Here is a 15615-nt window from a genome sequence, read left to right as displayed (position 1 = left end):
TTTATAATTTCTTTTTAATAATTATTTTTTTATTTTTTAAATAATTTTTATTTTTTTTTTATAATTAGGCAAAAAAGCATTAGGGGGTCCAGTTTTTTTTTTTTTTTTAATAAAACAATACGCTAGGGGTTAGGGGCTAGGGGTAGGTGGGGGAGTTTTATTTTTATTTTTTAAAAAAATTTATACTTTCTTTTTAATAATTAGTTTTTTATTTTTTAAATAATTTTATAATTTATTTTTTATAATTAGGCTTTTATTTTTATTTTTTTAAAAATTTTATAATTATTTTTTAATAATTTGGATCCTCAATGTCGTTTTTTATTTTTATTTTTTAAAATAATTTTTTAATATTTTATTACATTTTTTTTAAAAAAATATATATTTTTTAAAATAATCAGTTTTTTATTTTTATTTTTCAAATAATTTTATAATTAGTTTTTCATAATTTATATCCTCAATGCCATTTTTTATTTTCATTTTTTAAAAAGTTTTATAATTTTTTTAAAAATTAATTTTTTTAAAAAATAATATTTTAATAATTTATTTAATTTTTAAAAAAATTAAATAATTTTTTTAAAATAATCAGTTTTGTATTTTAATTTATCAAATAATTTTATAGTTATTTTTTCATAATTTATATCCTCGCCATTTTATTTTTTTTAAAAAAAAAATTTATAATTTTTCTTAATAATTAATTTTTTTTAACATAATTTTTTAATAATTTATTTCATTTTTTTAAAAATTTATATTTTTTTTAAATAATCAGTTTGTTTTAAAACAATTTTAGAATTATTTTTTAATAATTTCCTCAATGCCATTTGTATATAATTTTTTTAAAAAATTATAATTAATTTTTAATAATTATTGGACCCACAATGCCACGTGTCAGCTTCCAATTAGCTCATTTTGCCACGTCATCGCGTGTGTGCAACACACACTTTGAAGTTTTTGCTGATAGGGCAAAAAAGGCCCAATTGGAACAAAATGTGGGGGATTTAGGGGCCTGATAGGAATAAACCTTAGTTTAGGTGTCTAAGTGAATTTTGGCAACAAGTTTGAGTGTCTATCGATGACTTTGGCCTTTCTAATATATCACAAGCTGCAAGTAGTTAAATAGTCATTGCAAGTCACAATAAACTCATTATACCATATAAATAAATAGATGGTTTCGGCTTCTTTATGTACATTATAAACAAAAATCACAAAGAAAATTTCTCAATTTTGCAATTGTCTATGAAGAATATACGATTCTTTGTATTGTAAACTTTATAAACATACTAAAAATATGTCAAACCACATCGTGAGAAAGCAAATAACAATTAAAAAGAAAAAAAAAAAACTCAATTTTACATATACATTAACACATATATTTTTCATGTGATTAATTTGAATATCCCGATATATGCTATCAAGTAATCAGCCAAAATCTTATATAAATTATTGAAGAAAAAATGGTAACAATTAAGAAAATAAATACCACGCAAAATCAATCTAACCATAAACTTTTTCGGCTACTTCAATCAATATCAACATGGGTGCTTTGTTTAATTTTTTGATAAAAAATTCTCTCCTGAAAAAAAACACGAGAAATTATCAAAAGAGGATTTATTATCAATTGTTATTTATGTATAATTCATATTAAATCTTTAAATTTAATAACTAAAAGAAATTAATAAAGACAAAAAGATAATAATTATGAAAAAAATGACTTGAGTCGAAACCAAAATAAGAACAAAGCATTTAATTGTTGTTTTGTTATGGTGGAAGGAGTGATGGTTATAATGATTTTGTGGTGGTGTTTTAAAGGTGAAAATGAATGTATTTGTGGCGTATATTTAGTGCATTTCCGGTGTATATTGTTGTATGTCCTAATGTATCACTATACATACAATACACACGCCATACATATACGTATTTGAATATATTTTTTTATATGTCATGCGTATGTTAAGTGGCAAAATCAGTACTTTTGTAGGAAGGTTACATATGGTCTGTAACTAGATCATTGTTATGTTTTAAAATTAGAATAATATTATTAGTTATTGTAAATATTGATTGATTTTATGAGCCTAAATCAAAATACTTCTTATTCTCTTAAGTTGCAATATTTTGAAAAATATTGTTATGCTGGATAATTAGTTGAAAGTACCTTCCTATTTGATGTTCTTTATAAGGAAATTAAACAATGTAAGGTATTACTTTCTAAGGTATCTTCATTTTGAGCAATATCAAAAAAGGACTCTTCTTTCATGTTAAGGGAGTATAATTGGAAATGATTATCAAGTCTAATATTAAAATTTTAATGTGACTCTTATTTTGAAATAATTCATTTTACATTGAAGCGACACTCAAAATAAAATAGAAAAAATATTTAAGATACCTCGAAGTGTGTCCATTGTTTCTAATATCTCCTACTACCACCTCATCAAATTCAATAAACACCAGATCAATCTCGAAGGGAAAAGAAAATTCACTCCAATGGATTTTGCACTTGAAAGGATATAAAAGTTGGTCTAACCAACGAAATTTTATTAAATTAAAATCCATACTATATTTGAGTTATATTAAATTCAAAATATATTAATTTCAAATAAATATTACGGATTAATATAATTGAATTAATTATTTAAGTCCAAACATGTATGAATTTAATTAAAGTCCAATTTTTGTTGGGCTAGCCATTGATTTGGGCTACAAATAATAAGTCCACTTTGCTAAACCCAATATATTATCATATTCTAGAGGCTCAATCGTATGTCATGTGTCAAATGACATAGCATGCCAAGTCAAGTGAAGGAGCCAATAAAGCATTCAAGATCAGTTCATCAAGATTGAAGATAAAGACTACGAGCCCGTTTGGAATTGCTGTTACAAAACTTCTTATTTGAGAAACACTTTTATAAAATGGCTTCTTAGAAACGTGCTTTTAAAAAAAAAGTAATTTGTATTTGATAAATTCATTTGAAAAATGCTTTTGATAAACAAATTGTGTTTGGATAATCTTTTTCAAGAAGTATTTTTTTGAGACAAATGACCAAAAAAGACATCTATCAACAGGCTTTTATTACTAAAATCAAGTTATAGAGAAAATTTATTTTAAATATCTATTATAATATTTTTAGTTAAATTTTTTGAAGAAAAGGTCCAAAAAAAATTTTAAAATTAGAATCTATCTATTTTTTGGATCCATTTTACTGTGTCAAAATTTACTAAAAGTAAGTAAACACTATATTCATGCTTACAAATCTAAATGAGAGTATATTTACCTTTTTTTTGGATATATTTTTACCGTGTCAATTTTAAAACTAAGTAACAACATTCATATACATATAGCACATGATAACAAATGTTTAAAATAAAATTCTATCTGTTATTTATTATCTTTTTTTTTTAATATATCTTTACTATATCAAAATTTACTACGAATAAGCAATCATCATATTCATATATAGACAACAAATATGTCACTTTTCATGAATTATTTATTTAAAATTAAATATTTGAGAAAAAATTTACACGTGCTTTCAAAATACAATCTTATAACGTGATTCATCTGTCAATTGTTATCATTAAGAATAAAAAATAAAAAATTATATATATTCTTTACTCAACATCATCAATGATATTTTCAAATTTTATTAAAGAAAATGAGTGAAAATAAAATAACAATATATAAATCATAAAGAATTATGACGTAAATATGAAATGTAATATTTTAAAAATCAAACTCTAATCAAACTTGTAAGATGTGTTAATTAATTAATAAGAAATATATATATTTGTGTGTGTGTGTGATAGGGATATTTTTGTCATAAAAAAATAATTTTCTACTTCTGTTTTTTTTTTTAAAAGCAGAAATTTTTTGCTTCTTCCCAGAAGCAGAAAAACTATTTCTAGTTATTTTTAAAAGCACTTTTGCAAGTTTACCAAACACCCCTATTTTTTTTTAAAAATGCTTTCTTCTCAAAATAAGTGCTTATTTTGGAAAATAAGTAATCCCAAACAAGCACTACAAGATTCAAGAACAAACTCAAAGGCCCTTGAATTCAAGTACAAGTCGAGATCAAATTCATCAAATCTGCAAATCAAGATTCAAGATCAAGCCCAAAAGCCCTTGAATTCAAGTACAAGTCAAGATCAAGACCGTCAAATCAACAAATCAAGTTCAAATTTAAGATCAAGCTCGAAACCCTTGAATTTATTTTTGAAAAAGCGAATCAGAGGATTTATAGAGATTGTAACACTCACTTATTGAAATCAATAAAATGATTGTTGCAATTTTTTCTTGTCTCGATTATTTATTTTTTATTTCAAAATTTTATTATCCAACAAATTCTGGCAGGCCCAATGAAGCGATCTCTACCTCTCATCTCAACTTTTCCAACATCAATGTTCAAGAACACAGAAATGACTTCCACGATAGAAGAACAATTGGCAAGCTTGGTTAAAACAGTTGAATACTTGACAAACTGCTTGCAAGAACACGATGCTAAACTTGCTAGGTCAATAAATAACATGGAGAGCATGTATATATGAGAGAGAATCAAGTCAAACACCTATAAAGCTTTCTGAAATTCAAGAGAAAAGAGAGTCGTTCATAAGGCAAATAACAACGACCAAAAAGCTTCAAGTCTCTGTTGAAGGTTTGATTCCTATTGGTCAATTGAAAGACTTCATCATGGGAGCAATCAAAGATAAATTTGAGTCCTCATTCAAATTTTCTCTCACATATGCAAAGCCGTATACACAAAGGATTGATAACTTAAAGATGTCTTGTAATACCCCGAATTTTCTTTAAGTCGAGTTTCATCCTTAAAGGGAGTAAGGGCTGACTTCTCAAGTGATAAGTATTTTTAAACCGTGTAGAATTTCATGTAGAGAATTGAATAAGCTTTCCATCGATACTAAATTCGGCCAAATTCGATACTCGGGCGAAGAGTTAGAGCCATTTTAGTGAGACAGTGTACCACCTGGTACTTTGGCACATCGCGGAGTCAGCCAAAATGGAAATCGTCAAAATCCAGTGAGCCTCCGCGATTCCATCTCGTCGCGGTGTATTTTCAGTTCTCAACCAAGGTGGCAATGCAATTTCCATCGCGTCGCGTCATCAAGCAGTTTCTTAATTGTCCAATTTCCAGTAAGCTGGCACGATTATGACGCGTCGCACCAACATGAAAAATCGGGATTTTCAGATTCCGTTATTTAATTCTAAGGGCATGTTAGACTTTTTCCATGACCCCTATCAGCCCTAAATATGAAATAAAACACCCGATAAGCCCTTATTCCATTATTTTTCTTACTTTTCTCTCAAGAACATTATATTTTCTCTCAAAGGGGCAAGAACCCTAGCCAAGAAATCAAGAATAAGACTAAGGATTTTCTTCAAGAACCTTCAAGAAAGAGTCCTTTAAGGTATGTTAGATGTTGATTCTTGGGTTCCTTCCACTCAAGAAGCTCAGGAATCCTTTTCAAAATTTTGAGGTTTACGTATTTATGAGATTTCATGATTTATGTGTACTAGAGTTCATGATTTTATATTGTTGGGTTTTAATTCATAATTTAGACTACCAATTTCAAGAGTTGATCCTAGTATGTGATGAATTGTATGATGTTCATGATAAACCCTCTTTAAGTTGCATGATATTGATGTATTCATGATAATTAAGTATAGAATCTGTGGTATAACCAAAGCATGCTCCCCATATGTTTTATAGAATGCTTAAGTAAAGATAATAGTGCCTATTTAGTATGTTAAACATGAGATCCCCAATTTTGTGCTAACTAGTGCATGCCAAGCGTTTGTTGAAATGCCTTAGTGAATGTATTATGATAAGTTTCATGCATTCTTATCCATGTGTATTCTTTATTGAACAACTATGAGATATTAGTATGCATTCCCTATATATTTACATGTTTATGACATTCAAGTGATTGATGAGATATCGTATTGATTGTGTTGTGAATGAAAGTCCATTGTCATGATATTCAAGTGTGGTCCTGTTTTATTTATTTATGCTATCGAGTCCGGAGGGTATTTATACCTAAAAATTTAGCTGCTTGTCTAGAGCCGAGTCAGTCTCAAGATAATTTCAGTCGTGCTATGATCAGTAGAATTCAGCCAGTACAAACTTAAGAAAATTCAGCAATCTCAGTACTAGTTCAATTCAGTCTCAGTATCAGTCTAACCCAGTTCTGTATTCAGCTCGAACCATAGTAGTATTCAGTATTCAGTTCAAATTTTAGTAAAGCTCAGTAAGTTACATAACTCACTAGCATTCCGATAAAAAGTAGAATTCAGAAGTATTCCGTTAGGTAAAGAAATCAAGTAAACTTAGTTAGTCAGTCAAGTAAGATAATCAGTAATAGATTCAGCTCAGTCTAGTACAGTTCAAGAATCAGCTTAATGTCTTTCAGTTGGGAGTAGGATCTAGCGAGTGCAGGGATGATGGCTTCCCCGTTAGAGAGACAGAGTCGTTAGTAATAGTCCCTGAACTTCAGAACTACGTAGCTAGCGCAGGACCAAGAGTCACCCATTAGATTAAGGCTTGACTCTCATATTGCCTTAGGCTTGACTTCTTGTTCAGGGTCACCCGTTAGGGAGGCTTGACCATAGCAGAGGTCTTTACCCGTGGCACGGTATTGACACCCTTCCAGCTGGGGTTACAGGTTGGACCCCACTAGATCAGATTCGGGGCATATCGGTTAAGTGAGAACTCCCACAGTTGCAGTTTCAGTATCAGTCATCAGAGTAGAACTCAAAAATCAGGACTTTCAGATACAGTCACCCATCTCAGTAAGGAACTTAGATATTTCCATAGATTTATAGACCACTCGCTAGATAGGCCTGGTCTTACATAAAGTTAATCAGTATGAGTACTAATAGATCCAGAGACCTGATCTCAAACTCAGTCCGTCATTTCTATTATTAAAAGATTCAGAGATCTTCTCCTAGATAGGTCTGATCTCAGATACAATCATTTTTTATCATTATTAATAGATTCAGAGATCATCCGTTAGAAAGGTTTGATCACCGATTTAGTCAGTCGATAGTAGCAAACTCAGAACTCAGTCATTGATATAAGCGAATTCAGTTAATCAGCTTCAGTATCATCAGTTTTAGAGATCAACCACTAGAGAGGACTGATCTCAACTTCAGTACTCAGTTATCAATATTAGAAGATTCAGTTATTCAGTATCTCAGTATTAGTAGTGAGTTCAGATGTCAGTAAATCAGTATTTGAGTATCAGTATTCAGAGTCACGATGATTTCAGTTATGGTTTGTGCATTCATGCATATGTCCTCATTCAGTACTCTCATGTTATTTAGTTAAGCTATTGTCATGCATAAGCCCTTGCATTTAACCTTACTTCATTTAGCGTACCAGTACATTCAAAGTACTGACACATACTTTTCTCTTGCACTATGGTGTCTTATACCATAGGTTCAGAAGCACGAGATCCAGAGCACCCTTAGAAGTCCATACTCAGTCAGCAGCAGTAGACATAGCAGTGATTCCTCTTTATTCGAGGATGATTCTTATTTAATTATGGCATTAGACTCAATTTATTTTTAGTAGATGGAGTTTGTTGGGGACATGTCCCATCAACTCCACAGTTTAGACAGTTAAAGGCTTTTCAGATAGATGTATCAGTATTCAGTTTTCAGTTTTGAGTATTTTAGATGTTTTGAAACTTATGGGAAGTTTCTGCCAGTTTTCCACATTTATTATATTATATTATACAGTGCTCAGGTACAGATATCAGTAGAGGGTTATTTTGTGGTCCTTCGGGATCATGAGCACCGTGTGGCATTTAGATTCCAGTAAATTGGGGCGTTACATGCCTGATGGATATCAACTTCCTAAGCTTTAATATTTTGATAGAAAACGGGACCCTAAACAACATATAGCGAACTTTATTGAGACTTGTAATGATGCTGGAACATATAGTGATCATCTCGTCAAGCAATTCGTACAACCCCTCAAAGAAAATGACACTACAAAAAATAGGTCTAATTGAGGGGGTTTATTTGCGGGGGTTATTTTAAACTTTATAAAATTATATGAAATGTGGGGATTAAATATGTGTTGCTAAAATCTGTATATTTATAGGGGTTTTAACCCCCGCTATCCATAAACAAAATAACGCTAAGTGTTGCCTTCTATTTACATCGCAAAAATATTTCCCCTCTTTTTTTAATTGTCCCCAAAATGACCCATCTCTTTCTCATTTTCCCCCAAAACCTATAGATACAGTAATTGCTACTCTCCGGTAGGCCATTGCTACTCCGGCGTCTCTGGTCGGCGGTAATTGCTTCTTCGATCAGGTAAATGCTACTTTCCTTAACCCGAATTTTCTATTCAGCAAGCACCTCCCAGGTAATTGATCGGTATTTTGAAATCTCTTCTTGTCATCAAAAACTCTTCTTCTGCTAATTGCTCAATTGAGGTCCAAAACTTAATTTCTTTGGCAATCTTGAGATCTGTGTTATTCAATTTTAGAATTATTCGGCGAAATTTTTAAAGCTTTTTTGTGTTTTTCTTAGGTTCCTCAAGGACTGGGTTAGCATAGAAATTAAAATTTCTACTGATTTGTTCTTTGAAATTTTATTCTAATTGTATTAGGATATATAGGTTGGGCATAGAATATATATGAATTGTGCTCGCGTATTCTAGGTAATATATATGCATGATATGAATGTCTATGCTGAAAATTATAAGTCCTTTGTATGTGAGAATCTTTCTTGATGGCAACTAGTAAGGTCAATTTTAGTGGTGAGCTGCATAAGAAAAATGTACATTAAAGGCTAAAAGTTGATACTATGATAGAATGTCAAGTGAAAATTATGCTTAAGGATCATGCTTGCGTGTTTACTGTAGTAAGCCGAAACTTGTTGTGACATTTGAGTTAACTAATCCAGTTGAAAATGTTACATTCCTATGGCCCGTACATCTATTATTGGCACTTGTGCATTAGATGTAGTTGTTTATTTTCTAGTTATGCTATTGGAGTCATTGGGTGTATGTAGGTTAACAAAATTTTAGATCTTTGGTTGACTTACTGGTCTATTGGGTTGAGTTCTGCACCAATACCTGTGCTTTTTAAGTAAGTACTTTTGTTTCAATTGATAACTGCTTTTCCTTGTGATGATAGAAGGTAGTAAGGTGCTAAGGAATATATAGATTTATATTTTTTATTTGAGTTCTCTGATTGTCACTCAAGTAAGGAGAAAACCTTGTTAAGACTTAAGAGCTATAAATTAATATAATCAGTCCATACTAGACTTTCATTCAGGATTAACTGACTACCCTTAAAAAAAAGAGAAATTCAGTAATTTTCTACAGTGTAGTACCTTCAGATGGGATGCTCTGATCTGTATTCTATCCTATTATGCTAGTTGGATGGTTATCTTAGTTGTATGAATGGACAGCCTATTCTCTGGATTGCTTTAGTTCAATTCACTCGATAAGTCGTACTGTTACTCTTTATTATTACTAGAATGAGAGTTATAGGACTTCTTGACCTTTTTAATCTATTTGCTTAAGTTAGTGTTGGTCCTTCTGGATAGAAGAATATGAATTGGATAGTCAGAGACTAGGTTTACCACTAAATTTAGCCTTTTTATCTCTATGAGGTAGGAGTAAGGTCTACATACACTCTACCCCCGAGACTCCACTTGTGAGATTACACTAGGTATGTTGTTGTTATTTTTGTTTTGATAGTGTAAATGTATTTTACACTATCGATGTAATACCCCGTACTTTTCCTAGCTTGAAATCGTCTCAAGAATATTAGAAGCTTTCTTTGAAAGATGAATCCACTTTTTTACATATGGTATTTTTAAGATTTTCACTCTTTTCATGTGGAAAATTGAATTATCTTTCCAACGATACCAATTTCATCAAAATCCGACATCGGAGGAGAAAGTTATGGCCAAAATACAGAAGGCAGTAAAAATCGCCCAGGTGCGACGGTGAGGCCGACGGACCATTGGACTAGCGACGGACCACCGCCCATGACCGTCGCAAGGAAAACAGTGAGGCCACCTTATGGATAAGGTGCGATGGGCAGGTTGACGGATCGTCAAACTTGGGACGAACCGTCGCCCAGGCCATCGCTACTTAGGTAGTAATCCCTTTTCTTGGTCCATATACGACGATCAAAATGACAGACCATCGTACGAGCCATCACAGGTTCTGATTCAGTAAATTAAAGCCATTTTTAAAAGGGTATTTTGGTCATTTACCACCCACATATATATATACCCAATTATATCCGATTTTTGCCATTTGGTTTATTATTACTTCACAACCAATATTAGGGTTTCTCTCTAACATTAATCTCCAAGAACAAAACCCAATCTTCTTCAAGAACTAAGGGATTTTCAATTCTTCAAGTTCAAGAACATGATGAATCTTAACCCAGGTATGCATAGTGTTCATTCATGGACTCCTTTCGTCCATGAAGTACAAGAATCCCTTTTCCAACTTCAAGTTTTAAATTTTTCTTTATGATTTCATGATTGGGCTGTTCTTGTTCACGTTGATAAACGAGAAATTGAATTTTACTCCATGTTGGGTAATAATTTCTATGTGGGTTTAATTATTATAGATATAGATTCATGCAAACCTATGACTAAACCGTTGAATGATGAAATTAGAATGTGTCCATGATGTTTAATTGTTGTATAATAATGTTTACATGTACCATGCCTACAATATGTTTGATTTAATGCCTAAATGAAGGAAAAATGCCTAACTAGCATGTTGTCATGAAATCCCCATGTATGTACAAGCTTATGCCTGTCATATGTTTGATGAAATGCTTCAGTAAATGCATTATGGTGATTATTATGTATTCAAGTATGTCATGTTTTATCAATTTTCTTCTATCGAGTCTTGGGGGTACTTGTACCCGAAATATTAGTTGTGTGCCTGAGCCATGTCATGTTTTCATAATACTCTCAGTTAAGCTATGATCCTTAGACTTCAAACAGTCTTATGACTCAGAAAATCTCCATGATCTCATGAACTCAATCAGTTGTCAGATATCAGTAGTATTTCGTCAGTCAACGGAAGTTAGTAACTCGGTCCATGTTCAGTTTCAAAAAATCATGTTCAGTGTCTATTCAGATGGGAGTAGAAATTAGCACCAAGCGAACCCAAGGGTGGGAACTCACCTGTTATATGAGGGTGTGATTCTTAGAAGTAATCCTTGCATTCCAGAACTATGTAGCCAGCATAGGTTGAGACATCATAGCCTGCTATAAGATGAGGTGGCTTAACCTGCTATATGAGGGTTCTTATCGTTCTCATTAGAGTTACCTATTATATTAGGGCCACTCACATGTTGTCCTTACTAGTGGCGCGGTATTGACACTCTTCCAATCAGGGCGCAAATTGGACCCTAATTCAGCTATAATGAGTTATTTAGGGCATGTCGGTTAGATGAATACTTTCCACAATTGGAGTATCAGTATCAGTCAAGAACTTAGATAGTTCTTCAGATTTCAGGATTGTCAAATACAGTCAATTTAGATACAGTACGAAACTCAGCTAGTTCCATCATATTCAGGACTGTCCGATACAGTCACTCATGTTATCAGTTATGTTAGTTATCAGTATGTCATGTTATCAGTATTTAGATTCAGTAATCATGTTATTACAGTATCAGTGTCAGTTTTTAGGTCTCATGCTCATGATAGTCAGTCTGTTATCATATTTGTTCATGCATATGAACCCCATGCATTTAGCTTACTTCACATGCATACCAGTACATTTAAAGTACTGATGCATTTGTGCTATGGCGTCTTATACCATAGGTTCAGAGACACGAGTTCCAGAGCATTAATAGATTTCAGTCTCAGCAGTCAGAGTTAGAAGTGAGTCCTCATCTTTCGAGGACACGACCATCATTTTATTAGATCATTAATTATTTTATTAGTTGGAGTTAGTTAGGGGCATGTCCCATCAACTCATTATCCAGACAGTCATGTTTAGAGGTTTTTCAGACTACAGTACGTTTAGATAGCTTATTTCAGTTTTGTTTTAGGTATTTCATATCCTATCCATATGTTATGATTTATCAGATCTTATGTTTCAGTTTTGAACCTTATGGCCTTTCAGTTCATGTTTCTACATTTTACAGTATATATGCAATATACAGGTACAGATATCAGTCATGGGTTAGCTTGTGGTCCTTCGGGGTTATGAGCACCGTGTAACATTTGGTGTACCAGATTCGAGGGGTTACAATCAATCATTTTATTTAGAAAAATAATTACATGTTCAAATAGCCTTATTCTCTGTCTCTCTGTTTTTCTACTATTAGCTCAAATTATGTTGTTTTGGATGACTGAATGATAATCAACTATTCACTATTCTTATTTAACATATATTCCAACAACTAAAGTTTATATGTATTGCTCGCTGCTTCCAGTTTTTGTGAATTTATGGATAATTTATCGCTGCTTCCAGTTTTTGTAAATTTATGGATAATTTATATACAATACTTTACATATCATTGAATTCTACAAAGAAAGATAGCAAATTCTAAACTATGTGAAGCAGCTACAGGATATATGGTGTCATGTTGAGAATTTATAATCATCATTCAGTAGAAACAAAAATAAGAGTGGAAACACGATTATAACATGATAAGTGTTGCATACATGGTCAGACTTAGCCGACCTTGCACCTTCATTATTATTAAGTGGGTACAAAGTATTTTGAGTTGACATTGATTTGATATCGCGAGAGTGGCCATGAATAATTGATTTCACTAAATCATTAGATTTTGTTATCATCTTTGTTGGTGGAGCATGCAAATCCTAGTTCATCATTCAACACCGAGTCCAATTGACTAAACAACTTTGTCCTTTAGTTATATGGTATGAACCGGTTATATTGCATACATACTTAGGGTTGTCGCAACTATTGTAGAATTATTATTTCGGTCATTGAAAATTAACTAATATATGTTTTTGAATAATGGGGTTGTGTAGATTTTATTCACCACTAAACTCAAATAAATGGACACTGGTTGTACCTGTGAGTTGCCTTGGTTGATATTTTTTTATGTGTAGAATTGTTAGAAGCTTGTTAGTTAAAACACTGACTTTGATCATATTGGTATGTGTTTTGGAAGGGTTTTTTTTGCTTCCTTTCTACCTAGTTTGATGTCAAGATATTATTGTGTTATGATGTCAAAATAACTTCAGCTTCGTGTTGGTAATTCTTGTTTTCTAGCTATACATTCTTAATGTCAATCAATAGCCGAAATCTAGATTATTGTGTATATGAAAAGTATTTTGTTATAAGTTTCAAACCTTAATAATTAATGGTACTTTAAGAATATTTGGTCACTTTTGCTACAACATATCTTCACTTGTTTGATTTAGTGCGTGTATATGTTTAAAAATATTGTGGGTTGAGCTTTAAAACTGACAAAACCAAGGTCCGCAGGTTAGTTTTGGCTTCATATGATAGTAACTTTTTAGTTGATATTTCATATGTTTCATAGGGCTTCACCAAGCTCTTCCTTTTCCATTGAATATTGTCAATCGTTTTCTTATAGTAGATTAATATTGAATCAGTTGACAAAATTTTTACCTTAAATTGCATTCATGGAGTCTAAACCAAGTGCTACAGTTTGTTTTACTAATCTTTAAGAATGTTTGTTGTAAGTCCTGGGCCCATATGACCTAGTGGTAACTAAAATGTTGATAATCAGGGGAGACTAAGGTTCATATCTTGTAAGATCATTTCTTTTCATAACTAAAATATTGAAAATCAGGGGAGATTGAGGTTCATATCTTGTAAGATCATTTCTTTTCATAACTAAAATGTTGAAAATTAGGGGAGACTGAGGTTCATATCTTGTAAGATTATTTATTTTCATAACTATAATATTTAGAGGATACAGTTGTTTTAATACCCTAATAAGTTGACATGAACATCACTGTTATTTCAAGAGTACGTATTCAGTAAATTAATAAGATGCTTGAGAATGTTTGTGTGTCTTTTAGTTTGGTTTATCAAATGGAACAATCCATAAATGGATTATTTTTCCTTGGGAACTTAAGACCAAACTGGGAAAAGAGAAGTAACAGAGAAAAAACTGAAATTTTTTTCTCAACTATTTCACTTATTATAAAAGTATTAATGATACAATTTTACGTTATGCATGAGAAGTGGGTTACCCAGGAATTCAAGACAAGTGTGAAAACTACAGTTATATTGTTAGTAAATTTAACAAGGTAAACTGGATCTATGACTTTCTTTGTCTTGAGAATATTTGGTTGCCAGATGGTTTCTATTTGTTTAAATAACATGTACTCTATTGGAGGTTATTTAGAAATGTTAGGTAATGTTTGATTTGTATTTTCAATTGAAAGTTACTCAAAAATGTTAGGTAATGGAAAGGTCTCTCAGCTGCTACAAGAGAGATACAGAGTATAACATGCCATGGAGTAGCATATTAAATTGATAAACAATGAGAAAAAGGAAAAGAAACTTAGTAATGTTTTATCTAATTGTCTTATTAAATACATGTAGTAGCATTACCTGCTTCTGGAAGTGACGCTGAATGGCCTTTTGTTGTTGTTGTATGCTTTTTCATGAGGTGATCAAATAATGAAATTTGAATAGTAGTGACAACCATTAGGTTGATATTGAATTTTACCAATTTGGATGTTTTTAAGCATCCCATACTGAATGTTCTCATATTCTCACAACTATCGATATTTATACATTGCAATTCCCTATTTTTATTGGTCGGGCAGAAGCTCTTTAAGCCTTTTATATGTCTAAGAGATAAGTCTTGTTTTTCAGTTTCTTCACCCTCCCCTATAACTTCTTTGATCCCATGAGTTGTGTTGTTGTTGATTAATCTATTTACATTTTTCATGATGTTTTTAGTTGTACGCAAAAATGAGTGTTTTATAATAAAGGCTGAAATTTTAGCTGATTGATTTTTATACTTTGCATTTTTACGTAGCCAGGTGATAAATTTAGTGGATCCATTTCGCATATGGATGCAAGGAGATCACGTAATGATAGTAATCCCAGTGACAGTCATTGATTTTGTTGCAAATTATCTTGGATATTCAATTATGAAGATGTAATTGTGTGGTTGGAGTGAATATTAGAATATTAAAGGTTTATTTTGTGTTTAATTTTTTTTTTTTTGAAATTTGAAGATGCTAGTTAATGTTGAAAATTTGGAGTTTGAGATGCTAGTTAATATTGAAAATTTGGAGTTTGAAGATGCTAGTTAATGTTGAAAATTTAATTTGAAAGTTTAATGTTCAATGTAATTTTGATATGCATGTGAATTACAGTTTAATTAGTCATGTTGTGTTAATGATATATGAATTGAATAAATAATGAATTGTAGGTTATGCCGAAATAATTAAATATGAGCTAAAATTAGAATCTATAATTTATTTTTTAAAGTTGCAGGGTCCTACTAAATAAAGCTCGTAAAAATAAACTGCGGAGGTTTAAAACGGCCGCAATGTTTAAATGTAAATTTAATATTATAAAGAATTAAATTTAGATTAGTGAAGGTTTTAGGTTTAAAATCGCCACAAAATAACTGTCGCACATTAATTAT

At 31.4% G+C, this 15615-nt stretch overlaps 1 long non-coding RNA gene across 1 annotated transcript; it reads left to right on the top strand.

Moving 5' to 3' along the window:
- Positions 1-8095: 8095 nt before the first annotated feature.
- LOC124899282 lies at positions 8096-15348 on the top strand. Its single transcript, XR_007056533.1, has 2 exons — positions 8096-8326; positions 14998-15348. It is a non-coding gene; the product is annotated as an uncharacterized LOC124899282 (long non-coding RNA).
- Positions 15349-15615: the final 267 nt, after the last annotated feature.

This window comes from Capsicum annuum, chromosome 6 (genome assembly GCF_002878395.1).
Source record: "Capsicum annuum cultivar UCD-10X-F1 chromosome 6, UCD10Xv1.1, whole genome shotgun sequence".
In the NCBI taxonomy this organism is placed as follows: domain Eukaryota; kingdom Viridiplantae; phylum Streptophyta; class Magnoliopsida; order Solanales; family Solanaceae; genus Capsicum; species Capsicum annuum.
The sequence above is the reverse complement of the archived record's forward strand: the minus strand, read 5'-3'. Positions and strand labels throughout refer to the sequence as shown.